The sequence below is a fragment of the Balaenoptera ricei genome, chromosome 19 (genome assembly GCF_028023285.1).
Source record: "Balaenoptera ricei isolate mBalRic1 chromosome 19, mBalRic1.hap2, whole genome shotgun sequence".
In the NCBI taxonomy this organism is placed as follows: Eukaryota; Metazoa; Chordata; class Mammalia; order Artiodactyla; family Balaenopteridae; genus Balaenoptera; species Balaenoptera ricei.
Window position 1 is genome coordinate 43,293,742 of NC_082657.1, and position 13,441 is coordinate 43,307,182.

Consider the following 13,441-nt stretch of genomic DNA (forward strand, 5'->3'; position numbering starts at 1 on the left):
AGTTTTTAAGGGTGACATGCCATTACAGAGATGCGTTGAAAGGTTGAAATTCGAGCACACTCTTGAACATTCTAAGTGGCACACGAGCTAGAAAGGAGCTCTCATTAGTTGTAATGGCTCTTCTACCTTGAAATGCGGGAGAAGGACACACACTGAGAGAAAATATAACAACACGTGTTGGGTAAATAAACACACCCGCAAAGAAATCGAACAGACTGGGTTTCATTCAGTTTCCAAATGGCGCAGCCCTGTGCATCTCTGGAAAAAGGGAGCCGAGCCAAAATGTAGAGCCATATGTAGACGGAGCTCGGATTTGTTAGATGTCTCCTTTCAAAAATGGCCATGGCCAAAATGCTGGTGTATAAGCTAAAATAGCAATTACTGATGAACACTTCAACAGCCCAGGATTAAGAGATTTAGTCTGGTGACTTTTATATACCTCAGATGATATATTATTACAATGATTCTCTTATTAACAGGAAGAAGTTGATGACTAAGTAGGTTGCTATGAAACGGGTCCAGGAATTTACAGTTTAGTGAATGAATAGTTTTGTGGGGGGAAAAAATGAAGAAACTGGTAAGAAGAAAAATTAAAACAGTAGAAGATAATAATTTTTAGTAAGTCAATAACTCTAAAATAATGTCTGGGTGTGTAACATACATTTTTGTTGTGTTGGTATTTGAGAGGGAGCAAATATTTGATCCTTAGCTTTTGCTATGCTGAGTATAATTGGATATATGTACTCTTTGGAAAGTAAAGAAAGGAGATATGAAAAAAAAAAAAAGGCCATGGCACTGTGCAAGAGCACTGGGAGGGCAGTCGGATTTTCAGCAAGGGCCATTTAGTTATCTTTATCTTCATCCTATAATCATGGGCAGTATCTGCGAATGACATTCACCGAGCTTGAGTGATCTAAGAGTCTTCCTTGCAAAAGCCTCCCCAAATGAATGGACATTATAATCTCCACTTTGAGATAAGGACACAGAGAGATGGCTAAACATCATCTAGAGAGTGACAGTACCACAGTAAATCCAGGTTTTCATGAAACCAAATGGAACATCTTTCTGCTGAAGCCCAGAGAAAGTAAATGCTTTACTCAAGTTCACTAGACCCTGTAGGGGGTTGGAATTTGAACCAAGAACCTTGTTTTTCTCACTAAATTCAGATTATGCCCTTTCAATATGCTGAGAATAGCTTCCTCTCTCCAACCTCTTGACCCACTTTAAACTTTGTCAACTTTCCTTCAACAACCATTGTCTCTGGTATTGCTGCTCTCTGTCTGAAAGGGAGTAACTTGATAACCTTTAAAAGCTTTCTTTAGAGGAAAAAAAAAAAAACAACCCAGCTATACTCCTGCTGCAATCCTCAAGGCTCTGCTTGCCTCTGAGCTGGCTTCCTTGCCCTCCCTTGTACCTTGGGCTTTGGTAACAAACTCTCTTTGAGGGCAGGGTGAGAAATGGTAATTCAGCCCCTCACAGGGGCTACAGAAGGCAAGCCTGTAAGGTTTCCAGACAGCCAGCAGGCACAGGCCACGTTTTCAATGGATAAGAACAAAAGAGTCAAGAGTCATTTTCCCCATGTGGCCCTTATGTGAGCCTGCATGAGACAGAAAGGGAGGAGGACAGGGAGAGAGAAGGGGAGATAGAAGGAGAGATTATACCAGGAGCAGGGAATCATCAGTTTAGGCTTTTTCAAAACAAATTTAACTTTTGGGCAGAATCTTGGTTTCCAAGTAGGCTTACAGAATCTCCATTTTTCTCATTTCAAAGCTTCCTATTGCATCCAGCATTTCTACCAATATTTCTTTGTAGAAAAGAAGCAGTGTAAGAACAAAGAGGCACCATAAAATAGAAACTGGGACACAACACATTCTCTTCCAAACAGCAATATATCAAAGGCGTGGCTCTGACCCAAGGAGGGGAAGAATTCCCAAGGTGAGGTGTGGTTTGGGTTCTTCCTGCCCACCTGCATGTGACAAGCTGAGAAAATATAAAAACACAGTACAGTCTTCAACACTCTGTATGTACAAGGAAGAACTGGCCAAAACTACAAGAGGCATCCCCGTGGATGGGTGGGATGTCAGGACCCAGTGGCCTAAAGCTCTGACCCCATTTTGCCATTTCCCTTGCGGGTAACTCAGTTTGCCACCCACTGACCTCACTGCAACACACTCTGGGGCACGGTGTCCTGCTTCCCACCTAAGACCTGAGTCTGGGCTTCCATATTTTCCTTTGTTTCCTTTAGCATAATTAAAGGAGAAGATTTTACTGAACTCTAAGGGAGAAAGGATTGAAAATAAACTCAGTGAACATAAAGGCCATAAAGATGGGTGTAGTTGGGGGGAGGGGGAATCTACTTTTCAATCTTCATGCTTCTTTCCTATAAAACTCCTTTAAGCTATAAGACTCATATTTAGACACAAAAGAAGACCTCAAACCAACTTCCAACTTGAAGCTCATCAGTTAAAACCTGGGTGCAGAGGACATGGGGAGGGGGAAGGGTAAGCTGGGACGAAGTGAGAGAGTGGCATGGACATAATCTACACTACCAAATGTAAAATAGATAGCTAGTGGGAAGCAGCTGCATAGCACAGGGAGATCAGCTCCGTGCTTTGTGTCCACCTAGAGGGGTGGGATAGGGAGGGTGGGAGAGAGATGCAAGAGGAGATATGGGGATATATGTATATGTATAGCTGATTCACTTTGTTATACAGCAGAAACTAACACATAATTTTAAAGCAATTATACTCCAACAAAGATGTTAAAAAAAGAGAGAAAACCTGGGTGCATACTTATATATACCATGGAGTATTATTCAACCTTAAAAAAGAAGGAAATTCTGACACATGCTACAACACGGATGAAACTGGAGAGCATTATGCTAAGTAAGCCATTCATAAAAAGACAAAACTGCATGATTCCACTTACAGGAGCTACCTGGAGTAATCAAATTCACAGACACGGAAAGTACAACGGTGGTTACCACGGGCTAGGGAAAAGGGGAAAAGGGGTAGTTATTTAACAAGTATCAGTTTTGCAAGATGAAAAGACTTCTGGAGACGAATGGTGGTGATGGTTGCACAGCAATGTGAATGTACTAATACCACTGAACTTTACACTCAAAAATGGTTAAGACAGTAAATTTTATGTTATATGTATTTTACTGCAGTAAAACTTTTCTTTAAACCTGGGTTACAGCTAACATCATACTCAAAGGTAAAAAGATGAAAGCTTTTCTTCTAAGGTCAGGAACAAGACAAGGATGCCCACTGTTGCCACTTTTATTCAATATAATATTGGAAGTCCCAGCCAGAGAAACTGGGCAAGAAAAAGAAATAAAAGTCACCCAAACTGGAAAAAAAGTAAAACTATCACTATTTGCAGATGACATGATATTATATACAGAAAACCCTAAATACTCCACCAAAAGGTGTTAGAACTAGTAAACAAATTCAGTAAAGTTGTAGGATATAAAACAAACATAAGGGCTTCCCTGCTGGCGCAGTGGTTGAGAATCTGCCTGCCAATGCAGGGGACACGGGTTCGAGCCCTGGTCTGGGAAGATCCCACATGCCGTGGAGCAACTAGGCCCGTGAGCCACAACTGCTGAGCCTGCGCGTCTGGAGCTTGTGCTCCGCAACAAGAGAGGCCGCGACAGTGAGAGGCCCACGCACAGCGATGAAGAGTGGACCCTGCTCGCCGCAACTAGAGAAAGCCCTCGCACAGAAACGAAGACCCAACACAGCCAAAAATAAATAAATAAATAATTTTTTAAAAAAAACATAAAAATCTGTGGCATTTCTATTCACTAACAACAAACTATCAGAAAGAGAAATGAAGAAAACAATCCCATTTACAACTGCATCAAAAAGAATACAATACCTAGGAATAAATTTAACCAAATAGGTGAGAGACCTGTATGTACAATGAAAACTATATAACATTGATGAAACAAATTGAAGGCAACACAAATAAATGGAAAGATATTCCATGCCCCTGGACTGGAAAAATTAATATTGTTAAAATGTCCAGGACTTCACTGGTGGCGCAGTGGTTAAGAATCTGCCTGCTAATGCAGGGGACACGTGTTTGAGCCCTGGTCTCGGAAGATCCCACATGACGCAGAGCCACTAAGCCCGTGCACCACAATTACTGAGCCTGCTCTCTAGAGCCCACGAGCCACAACTACTGGGCCCACGCGCCACAACTACTGAAGACCATGCACCTAGAGCCCGTGCTCCACAACAAGAGAAGCCACCGCAATGAGAAGCCCGCACACCACAACGAAGAGTAGCTCCTGCTCACCGCAACTAGAGAAAGCCCGTGCGCAGCAACGAAGACCCAACGCAGCCAAAAAATAATTAATTTTTAAAAAAAATGTCCATACGACCCAAAGCAATCTACAGAGTCCCATTAAAATTCCAATGGCATTTTTCATAGAAATAAACAATCTTAAAATTTATATGGCATCACAAAAGACCCCAAATAAGCCAAAGCAATGTTGAGAAAAAAGTACAAAGCTGGAGGCATCCCTCTCTCTTATTTCAAATTATATTACAAAGCTATTAAAATCAGAACAGTATGGTACTGGCATAGAAAAGTGAACACAGATCAATGGAACAGAACAGAGAACCCAAAAATAAACCCATGCATGTATAGTCAACTAATTTATGACAAAGGCGCAGGCTAGAAAGTGGGCAAATAAAACTATGTGGCTATGAGTTTCTAATTGAATTCTGCTTCCTATCTAAATGGAATTAAAAAGGCTATTGTTTTGCCTACATTCACAACAACTCATTTAACTCCCATATTAGTCTATCTTTCTGAGACACCCACCCTGGCAGTCCCCAATCCTGGCTCATCAGAAGCATCACTCTGGCTCCCCTACAGCCACACATCAATGTGAAGTTCCGAGTGGAGCTGAGGAGAAAGAGATTTTGGTGTCATAAGTGTGTAGGTAGATGGTGGAAGAAGCCCGTAGGCTTCCAGAGGTTGTTCCAGCAAAAGACAGTGAGACCAGAGGAATGAGGATGAAAACTTGAAGACCATCAACACCCAAGGGAACGGGCAGAGAAGTAGAAGGACCAGAAGAGGGATGGGTCACCAGATTCACAGGAGAAAGGGGCTGGGAGCACAAACTCATAGTCAACAGCATCTAATGTAGGATAAGAAGTGGTGAGTCAGGATGTGACACTTAGGGGGTCCCCTGGTATTTTTAGAAAACTGTTTCCATAGAGTTGGGTGGTAAAAGTGATAGTGACACAAGAATAGAATATGATGGGGCAAATAAATGCAGATAGTTCTTTTAAGATGGTTGACTGGGAAGTGAATGAGGCAAGGAGAGGAGTCTCAAAGGGAGGTAGGTGGATGCAAGGCTGGGAGGTTGCAAAGGTGCTATCTGTTGTTGAACGTGGGTTGGAGTTGAGTACTTTTGTAGGTTGTGGTCAGAGTGATTTGGAGAGAGGGGGAGAGAGAGAGATTGAGATTCAAGATGCACGAAGCAGAAGGGTGGCCAGAGGAGGGAAGATCCTAGGGTTGTGATAGATGGGAGCCAGAACCAGACAAGAGGGCATGCCCTACATGGGAGGAAAAACCCTTTTACAAAGGAAATGCAGACCAGGCTCAATGCCTCCTCTTCCACGGAGACCCCACGCAGACCCAGCTTACCTAATGCCAGTCCCCCTCCTCACCGTGGCAGGGCCTGGTGCAGAGCAATTATTTCTAGCCAAAAGGATAGAGAGGCCATGTCTCGCAAGGCTCAGCAACGGACTCTATGTGGAACCCTGAGTGCGGAGACAGCTCCGTGTGGGCATGGCCAGCAGGGGCTCTGCCCAGGGATGGCTGCTGCTCTCTGATTCTCTGTCTTTGCTTCCCTCCTTCCCACTTAACCCCCATCCTCTGATGTCTTGTGCATTTCTCTTCCAGAGGACAGAGACCCTGGGGCGTTCTGTAATGTGCTGGGAAAATCCAGAGCGCTTTGTGAAAAGGCAGCCCGAGCCTTTCTTCTTCACCACGGGAGACCTGAGCAGTGCTCAGCCAGGCGGTGGGAAGGGCTGGCTCATCTTCCTCCTTCCCTCCCCTCCCCTGTCCCCCAACCGGCATTTTTCTGGAAGCACGAATGGTGCCTCAGTCCATGCGGCGCCCAGCCACGAAGTGAGGTCCACTCCCCTGAAGAAGCCAGCAGTCACCTGCTTCGCAGGAGACGGGAGAAATGGAACACTTAGCAGAGAGCCGGAGGATGGGCGCATCCTGTCTGCCGGCTGCCGCCCTGCCCACCCCTCTCCACCGCCCCACTCAGGGGCTGATGGACCCAACTGAGAGGCTCAGCCCAGCGCACAGAAGAAGGGCAGGCCCCCCACCTGGGGCTGACTTCCCTACTTGTCCTCTCTCTGCACGTGGGCTTCAGTCCCTGCAGGGGAGTGCAGACCCCAGGCCTCCGCCTGAGAACTAGGCTTCTGCCTCATTCCAAAGGCAGCCCCACTCCGTGTCCCAGACTGAGTCTTGGGATAACCGCCTCCCTAGAGATAAAGCTGTCGCTACCCTCACCTTGACTGTCCCCCCGTGGGACATGTGCTCTGCTCCCAGGCACCAGTCTCGATCATGAGTCCCCGCTCCGCTGCCTCAGTTCCAAAGCACAGACAGCAGTCGCCTACCTCATTTGCCCTGCCACCGCCAGGACCCCTGGAGGAGACCTCCCAGTGCTGACCCCTCACCTGAGCCCCGCCACCCCTGCCTCACTGACCAGCCTTTCTCATTCCACAGTGGCCTCAGTTTCCTCCACTGTCAAATGGGCACAATGACAGCACCCGCTTTACAGGGTGGTGTGAGGCTTCGGTGAGATGGAGAGGTAGAGCGTGCCTCTGACGCCCGTGCTTGACCACTGCTCGTGTCTTGCTCTGGGCTTTGAAAGCACCTCTGGCAGCCTCTACTCCTAGCCAGCGGCTCCTACCTCAATCTCGGCGTGCACCATGTATCCCCAAGAGGGTGCCCAGCTGGGAAACAGGCAGACCAGCATAGATTCGAGTCCAGACAGACCGAAGTTTGAATCTAGACTCCAGTACAATCTGTGTGACTGACAGTGACATCATTAGTCCCCTAGAGCTTCAGCTTGTTCATCTATAAAGCCTCCCTAGTGGGTATTATGGGATAATGAAGTGAGGTGACGCAGGAACCCACCTGGCATCCGTAGGCATTGAAGTCTGCACTCCTGGCCGTCATCGTCTCTTCGGAAGAAGCAGACAGGCCAGCCGGGCTTTGAGCCAGACCACCTCAGGATTCCCCTGGAAAAGCTCTGCAGCCTCGCCCTGGAGGGAACCGTGATGCTGGTAGCACACGCGGTCGCCTCCTCCATGGGCCTGGGGACGCGTTTGATGTAATCAACAACTGCCCGTGTCTGTTGGCTGAATCCCAGCACGCAGGCTTGCATCCGACAAGCCTGCTTATGTTCCTCCAAATTAAAGGGGAGCCTGGGGAGAGAACGACTTGTCAGGATGTGGGGTCAAGAATGGCCCTCCTGCTCTCCTACGATGGTTATTTACAACTGTGTGCTTCTCCCGGCCAAGTGTTAGCTGCTAACAGCATCCTTCTCAAGAAGGACTGAAAGGTGTGTGAACGGGGCCCCACCAGCTCCTCTGCACCAAGCCGGCTCAGGAGGGCCTGGGACGAGGTCTGGGGAGGTGTTGAGGAGCGAGGGCTCCTGGATCACACTGCCAGGGCCAGGTTCCCAGCTTACTAGTTTGGGACTCTAGGAAAGTAAATCTACCTTTTTGAGCCCGTTTCCAAATCTGTCAAGTGGGCATTACAACATCGCCAGAGGGTGCAATGTGGCAAAGTGCATGGCAAGGTGCTGACGTTCTGTAAGTGCTGGCATCGTGATTAGCCAGAGCTGAATGATCAGTACATGAGCTCTGGGTATTCTGTTAATGGAAAGGAAGGGAAAGCAGCGGTGGCGTAAAGCACCTACTATGTGCTTTTGCATTTAATCCTCAAAACAAGCCAAGGAAGTGGGTGCATTATTCCCATTCTAAGGGAGAAGAAAGCCTCAGAGGTTAAGTGACAGACTGAAATCGGTACCAATAGCAAGAGATGTTCAGCCACATGTGCCTGCCTTCTGGGTACCCTGTGATGCCGGGAGGCCTCGGGGGCTGCAGGGAGATTAGCAATTCACAGGTGGGCTGGGCTGCTGGCTGGACAATGTTCAGAGGAGGAGAGACGACATGAGAAAACGGGGCTGACTCACTGAGGAGGACAACATCCCTCCAGGACACACCCTGAAGCCCCAGGAGGAGGCATGCAGGGCACTGCCCATGGCTGGTCCCCCACCCCGAGAGCAGAGGGGCTCCCTCTGGCCTTTCGGCACCAGACCAAGGAAGGGGAGGCATCCAGAGGTGAAGCAGACACAGCTAGGTCTGCTGTAACCACCCAGATCAAAGCAGCCCACGGCCTCCAGCCCGGATACCCTCCAGAGTCACGCTGGGTGCCCAGCCCTTCCTGCATGCGCTCCCTCTGCCTGGAACCCTCCTGCACGCTTCTGGGCTGGAATTCCTGTCTCTGTATAAAAAGCCCTTCCCTGGGGATCCCTCCAGGAACGACCAGTGTGAGTGAGAGGCTCTGTCCTGAGCTCCCACGGCATCCTGCATTCTGCCTGTCCCGGAACTCTGCTACCCCCGTACCCTGTGCAATTGGCCACCTCCACCCAGACTCTATGCTCCGAGAGGACGAGGTCTGTGTCTGTCTCACTGCCTTGCTGCATGTAGTTCAAACTCCATCACACAGAGTGGGGTACGCTGACATCACTGCTAATGATATCACTGCTGAGTGAGACGCCGGAGGTGAAATTCTGTGTACACGGCACAGTGATGTACGCATGGGCAAGGGGAGATGCTCCACGTGGGTTAGCTACAGTCTTTACAGTGAAACAGGTTCTAGGCTGTTGGTGGAAGTGCTTCTCCATCAGTTCACTCATGTGTTCATTCCTTCAGCATGTGTCTTTCTGGTGTCAAGTGAAACTGTACATAGACGATCCAAACGTTGGTAAGACATAAAGGATGGCAGCACTGGGCGTAAAAAGGCATGAATGCCACAGTGCATGGCAGGTGCTGTGCTGGAGGCCAAAGGCAGGGAGTGCATGATTCTACCTGGGACCAGCAGAAAAGGCTAATTTAGCAGAAACAAGGAGAAGGCGGGACCTGCTGGGCCGTGGGGAATCATGACGGACGTGGGACAGAGGTGCAGCTAGTGGGGTTCAAAGTATTTCAGTCCAGAATTAGGGAGCATTGGGACATTTTATAAAATCCCCAAGAGCACTGACATGCCGACCAGAGAGAGAGCGGAACAAGGACTCCAGTCTTCAGCCCCGGTCCTGTTTCCTTCCTGGGTGGGCGTCTAGGCCGGACTGCGTGGCAACCTCTGCCTAACAGTTACGTCCTGAGTCCTGAGGAGCGTCAGTGCCACTGACGAACGCTGCGACAGCCTGAGCCGCCGCTCAGCGTCCAGACGTAGCTGAAACATGACAAATTAGAGACCCTGGTTGGAAGGGGGGTGCTTTAGGGGACTCCTTCCAGGCTGCGACTGTCTTCATCAAACCATCTCCCCCTAAAAGGCTTTTCCTTCTCACTCAGGTATGATTAGAAAAATGACCAGGCTTTAAGCTAAAAATACGCATGCTTTATGTTCCTCCACAGGGGGAAAAAAATAAGACAAGAGAATCTATGAAAGTAACAAGGAATTTCATCCTTCAGTGGACTCCAGAACGGATATTTTAGACTTAGCCATCCATCAACATTGCGTAATAGCATACTCTTGTAGCGCAGAATGGATTCCACAGAACGAGCCACAAATCTGCATTTGGCCCAGCAAGGCGCGGGGGTGGGGGGCAGGGGTGTCTCTATGAGCATTTAACAATCTAAGTGATGACTGGCATCCTCTGTGCCCAGGTAGACAGATGGCACAGTCAAGGGCCAATCAACCAAACAGCATCGTCTGCTGGGATGCGCAGAGGGGAGAGCCCAGGCAGCTCGAGTCTGCTGGGGAGGGGGTTTTGAGCCGAAGAAACCCCGATCTCATCCACCCCTTGCCTGTGACCTGTCTTGGATCCTAGCGGATGCAGGGCTTGTAAGGTGCTGAGTGATTTGGCCCCAACTTCTGCCCGTGCATTATCTCTACCACCCCCTTCCATTCTCACCCTCAACTCAGGGCTGAAGGGGACAAGGCTGTCTGTCTCTCTAGCTGTCCTCCCTCCATCCTCTGCAAGCCCTGGGATTCTGTGCTTGCAAGTCTCCCCGCCTGGTTTAGCCGTTCCCCAGGCCTTCAGCTTCCAGCTGAAGCATCACACCCTCTGGAAGGCCCCCTGATGGATTAGCTGCCTCTTCTGCAGTGACTTGTTGATTTGAGGCAGTAAATGCCAAGCCTGCCATACGCTCAGTGCCACCTCTCTCCCAGCCCCACCCGCGCCTGGGCTTCCTCCTCGTCTTGCTGCATTAACCAAGCTACACACACACACACACACACACACACACACACACACACACACACACACTCTGCCAAACCTATGAGTTCCCCATTCCTGGAGCCAAGGTCCTTCCCACATCTAAGTCTCCATCTGTGCAGTAATTCAGGGAACTTCCCATCTTTGTCAAATTGAATTAAAAACTCAGAACCTCTTCCTCATCCTTCAATGATGAGCTCACACGTCACCTCCTCCCTGAAGCCCCTCCTGACCAGAATCCACAAAGCTGCCCTCTCACATTTGTGCCCCTCCGCCCCCGGTGCCCCTACATCCCCTCCACCTCCCAGCAGCACTGTCCACACGGGTGTCCCAGATGGAAAACAAGCATCTATCTCAGCCGAGTTCAGACCATAACACCTGGTTCTAAGCCATCTTTAACATCCCTGGTTTCTGCACTGCTCCTGACACACAGGAACCTATATCACTCCCACACCAGGAACAGGAAAACTAAAGGGGCTTCCTTCCCTCGTTTTATGAGCTTGTAACCTGGGGCCCACGAGGAAGGGTCTTGCAAAGACTGAGGGTCTCAGAGGGTTACACCCACTCCTCCACTCAATTCAGGAGCACGTGTCTGAGATTACCAAATTCTGCCCCAGGAAGACCGTGCTCTGTCCATTCTGGGTTTGGGAAAAGAAGGTAACAGTGTGTTTAATAAAAGCCAGCATTACAGGTTGGGGTTATACAAAACAAGCCAGCAGTGTGGAGGGTTCGCGGTCTATCTACCCAGCCCCACGCTACACATTTTACATCCCTTCTCTCCTTTATCCTCAAAACAACCTGATGAGCTAAGTTCAACTACCCCAGCTTTACCAAACAGGAAATCAAGACAGCGAGTATCTTCCTGGCTGGTCACACAGATAGTTAAGTGGTCAAGCTGCCTTTCAGGGTTCAAGCTCCAGTGACCTGGGTCCAGAACCGCAGCTCAGAACTGCCATGCGAGCCCCACCTCTCTGCATTTGGATTTCTTCAGCACATATTTGGAGTCTGGCTGGCGCTCGGAGAGACTGAACAGCTTGCACACATTTAGATCAACTTGTCAACGGCAGGCTTGCTCACAACAGATCTTCCCCGTCCGTCCTCCCCTGACTCCGGAGGCTGACAGAGTGGTATATTGGATTTCCAAAGGTGTGTTTCATTAGAAAAATATATTCTTTTGATCACCCTCTGTCTTCCCAAAGTCACAAAGGCTGAAGATCAAGTTGTCCAGCGGAATTCCATTCATCACAGAGATAAACATTAGCCCTCTACCCCCCCTACCGCCACCTTCAAAGAGGACACGTCATCTGGAGGTAGGACAAGACGACCTGGCCAGGGACTGGGGAGGCCTGGGTTTGAATCCAAGCTCTGCTGCTACCCTTGGGCAAGTGTGACCTTGGGCAAGTCACTTCTCCTCTCTTGGTTTTTGTTTCTCCATCTGTACAGCAAGTCTGGCCTTTCTAAACTATGAAATGACTGAATGAATGAACTGATGAATTAATGAATGATGTGATATACCCACCATCTTCCTGCCCTGAGATACTATGACTCTGACGCATTGATCTAGTGAACAGCCCAGCTTGGTTACTAGCCAGACCAGAATCCAGGCACGCAGGCGTGGAACCGGCATTATACACGTAGTCTCTTTACTTGAGAAGACTTCAAGCAACAAGGCTTTAAGCTAGACCCCAAGCAGGATGAGAGGTTTGTGAAGGTTGGGCCTCTCCTTTGCTGCTCACACTTGAACCCAGCTGCCACTCACAGGCTGCCAGCATGGGGCGAGGGGCTGCCCAGGGTTGGGGGCAGCTGAGTTGAACACAAGCTGACCCTTCAAGGTCGCTCCAAGCTCCAGCTTCTCTGATTCAGTAATAGTCCCTGTGAATAATAGATCTGGTCTCTGACATTGTGCATGATAAAGTGACCTGGTACAAAGTCCTATTAAGATAAATCACATTTAAGTTTAGGAAATTATATGTTTGAATCCTGTAATTTAATGTCACTGTGACGCAGGAGAGGAAGGCGAGGGAACTCAATTAGAGGCTAATTAGACCACGTGACTCAGCAGCGCTGGGTTGCCTCCTGCCTCTGCTGAAGAGAGTTAAGCAGGGTAACTCCAGCCCTCGTGCCTGTTTTCCCACCTGTAAAATGGGGACAGTCCTAGTGAAAGAGAGGAAGTGTGGCCTTGAATCAGAGAGAGAAGGAAGCAAGGGCTCCCAGGAAAGGCCTGAGGGTCCCCAGATAGGCACCACAGCCCCCCAGCCCAGCACCTTCTTTCTTCCCTGACCCTGGCGGCTCCTCCTGGGGTCCCGGGTAGGCTTCAGAGAGTCTGTAAACTCTGCACCACAGGATGTAAAATCTCTGTGGGGGTCAAGTTTGCAGGGAAGGTGGGTCTCTCAGAGCTTCCATCAGATCTTCAGAAGGTGGCAGAGCTCAAAACACCACAAACCGCCACACCTCTCCATCCTTTGCTTCAGCATCGGCTACTCTAAAAATCTCTCCCTCTCTAACCAACACCCAGCTTCCTGCTGCAACCCATCTTGGCTAGAGTCACCATCCTACCTTCTCACTCTGCCCTGCCATTACTCCCATCTCCCCCTCCCACTCCAACCGACACTGCTTGTTCCAGCGTCACCGCTGGTCTCCTAGGAGCCACCTCCATCAGTCTTCATCCATCTTGACATCTCTCCAGCATTGGCCACTCTGTGCCACTTCACTGAATCTCCATCCCCTTTTGGCATCTGTGAACCCAGACATAGTCCTTTCAGAATCATTGTCAGACAAGCTTCTCTTGTATTTCTCCTGGGCTCCAGCCTCTTCCCTTCTCCACTCATGCAGTGTGGTCTCCCTGACCAGCCCTTCCAGCACCTCCAGGTTGAGGGGGTCCAGGTTAATGCCCACGTAGACATCTTCTTGAAGGTTCAGACCCATCTGTCCAACTACCTCCTGGATCCCACAGAG

General features: G+C 49.2%; 1 long non-coding RNA gene across 3 annotated transcripts in view; it reads right to left on the bottom strand.

The window, feature by feature from the left end:
* Positions 1 to 13,441, bottom strand: part of LOC132353424 (uncharacterized) — a 600,229-nt gene that overhangs the window by 59,244 nt on the left and 527,544 nt on the right. Inside the window, exon 12 of one of the 3 annotated variants that reach the window (XR_009499024.1) lies at positions 7,257 to 7,466. The exons of the other annotated variants lie outside the window; for them this stretch is intronic. This is a non-coding gene — a long non-coding RNA (uncharacterized LOC132353424). Of the gene's footprint in view, positions 1 to 7,256; positions 7,467 to 13,441 lie in introns of those variants that run through there. 3 annotated transcript variants of the gene reach the window in all.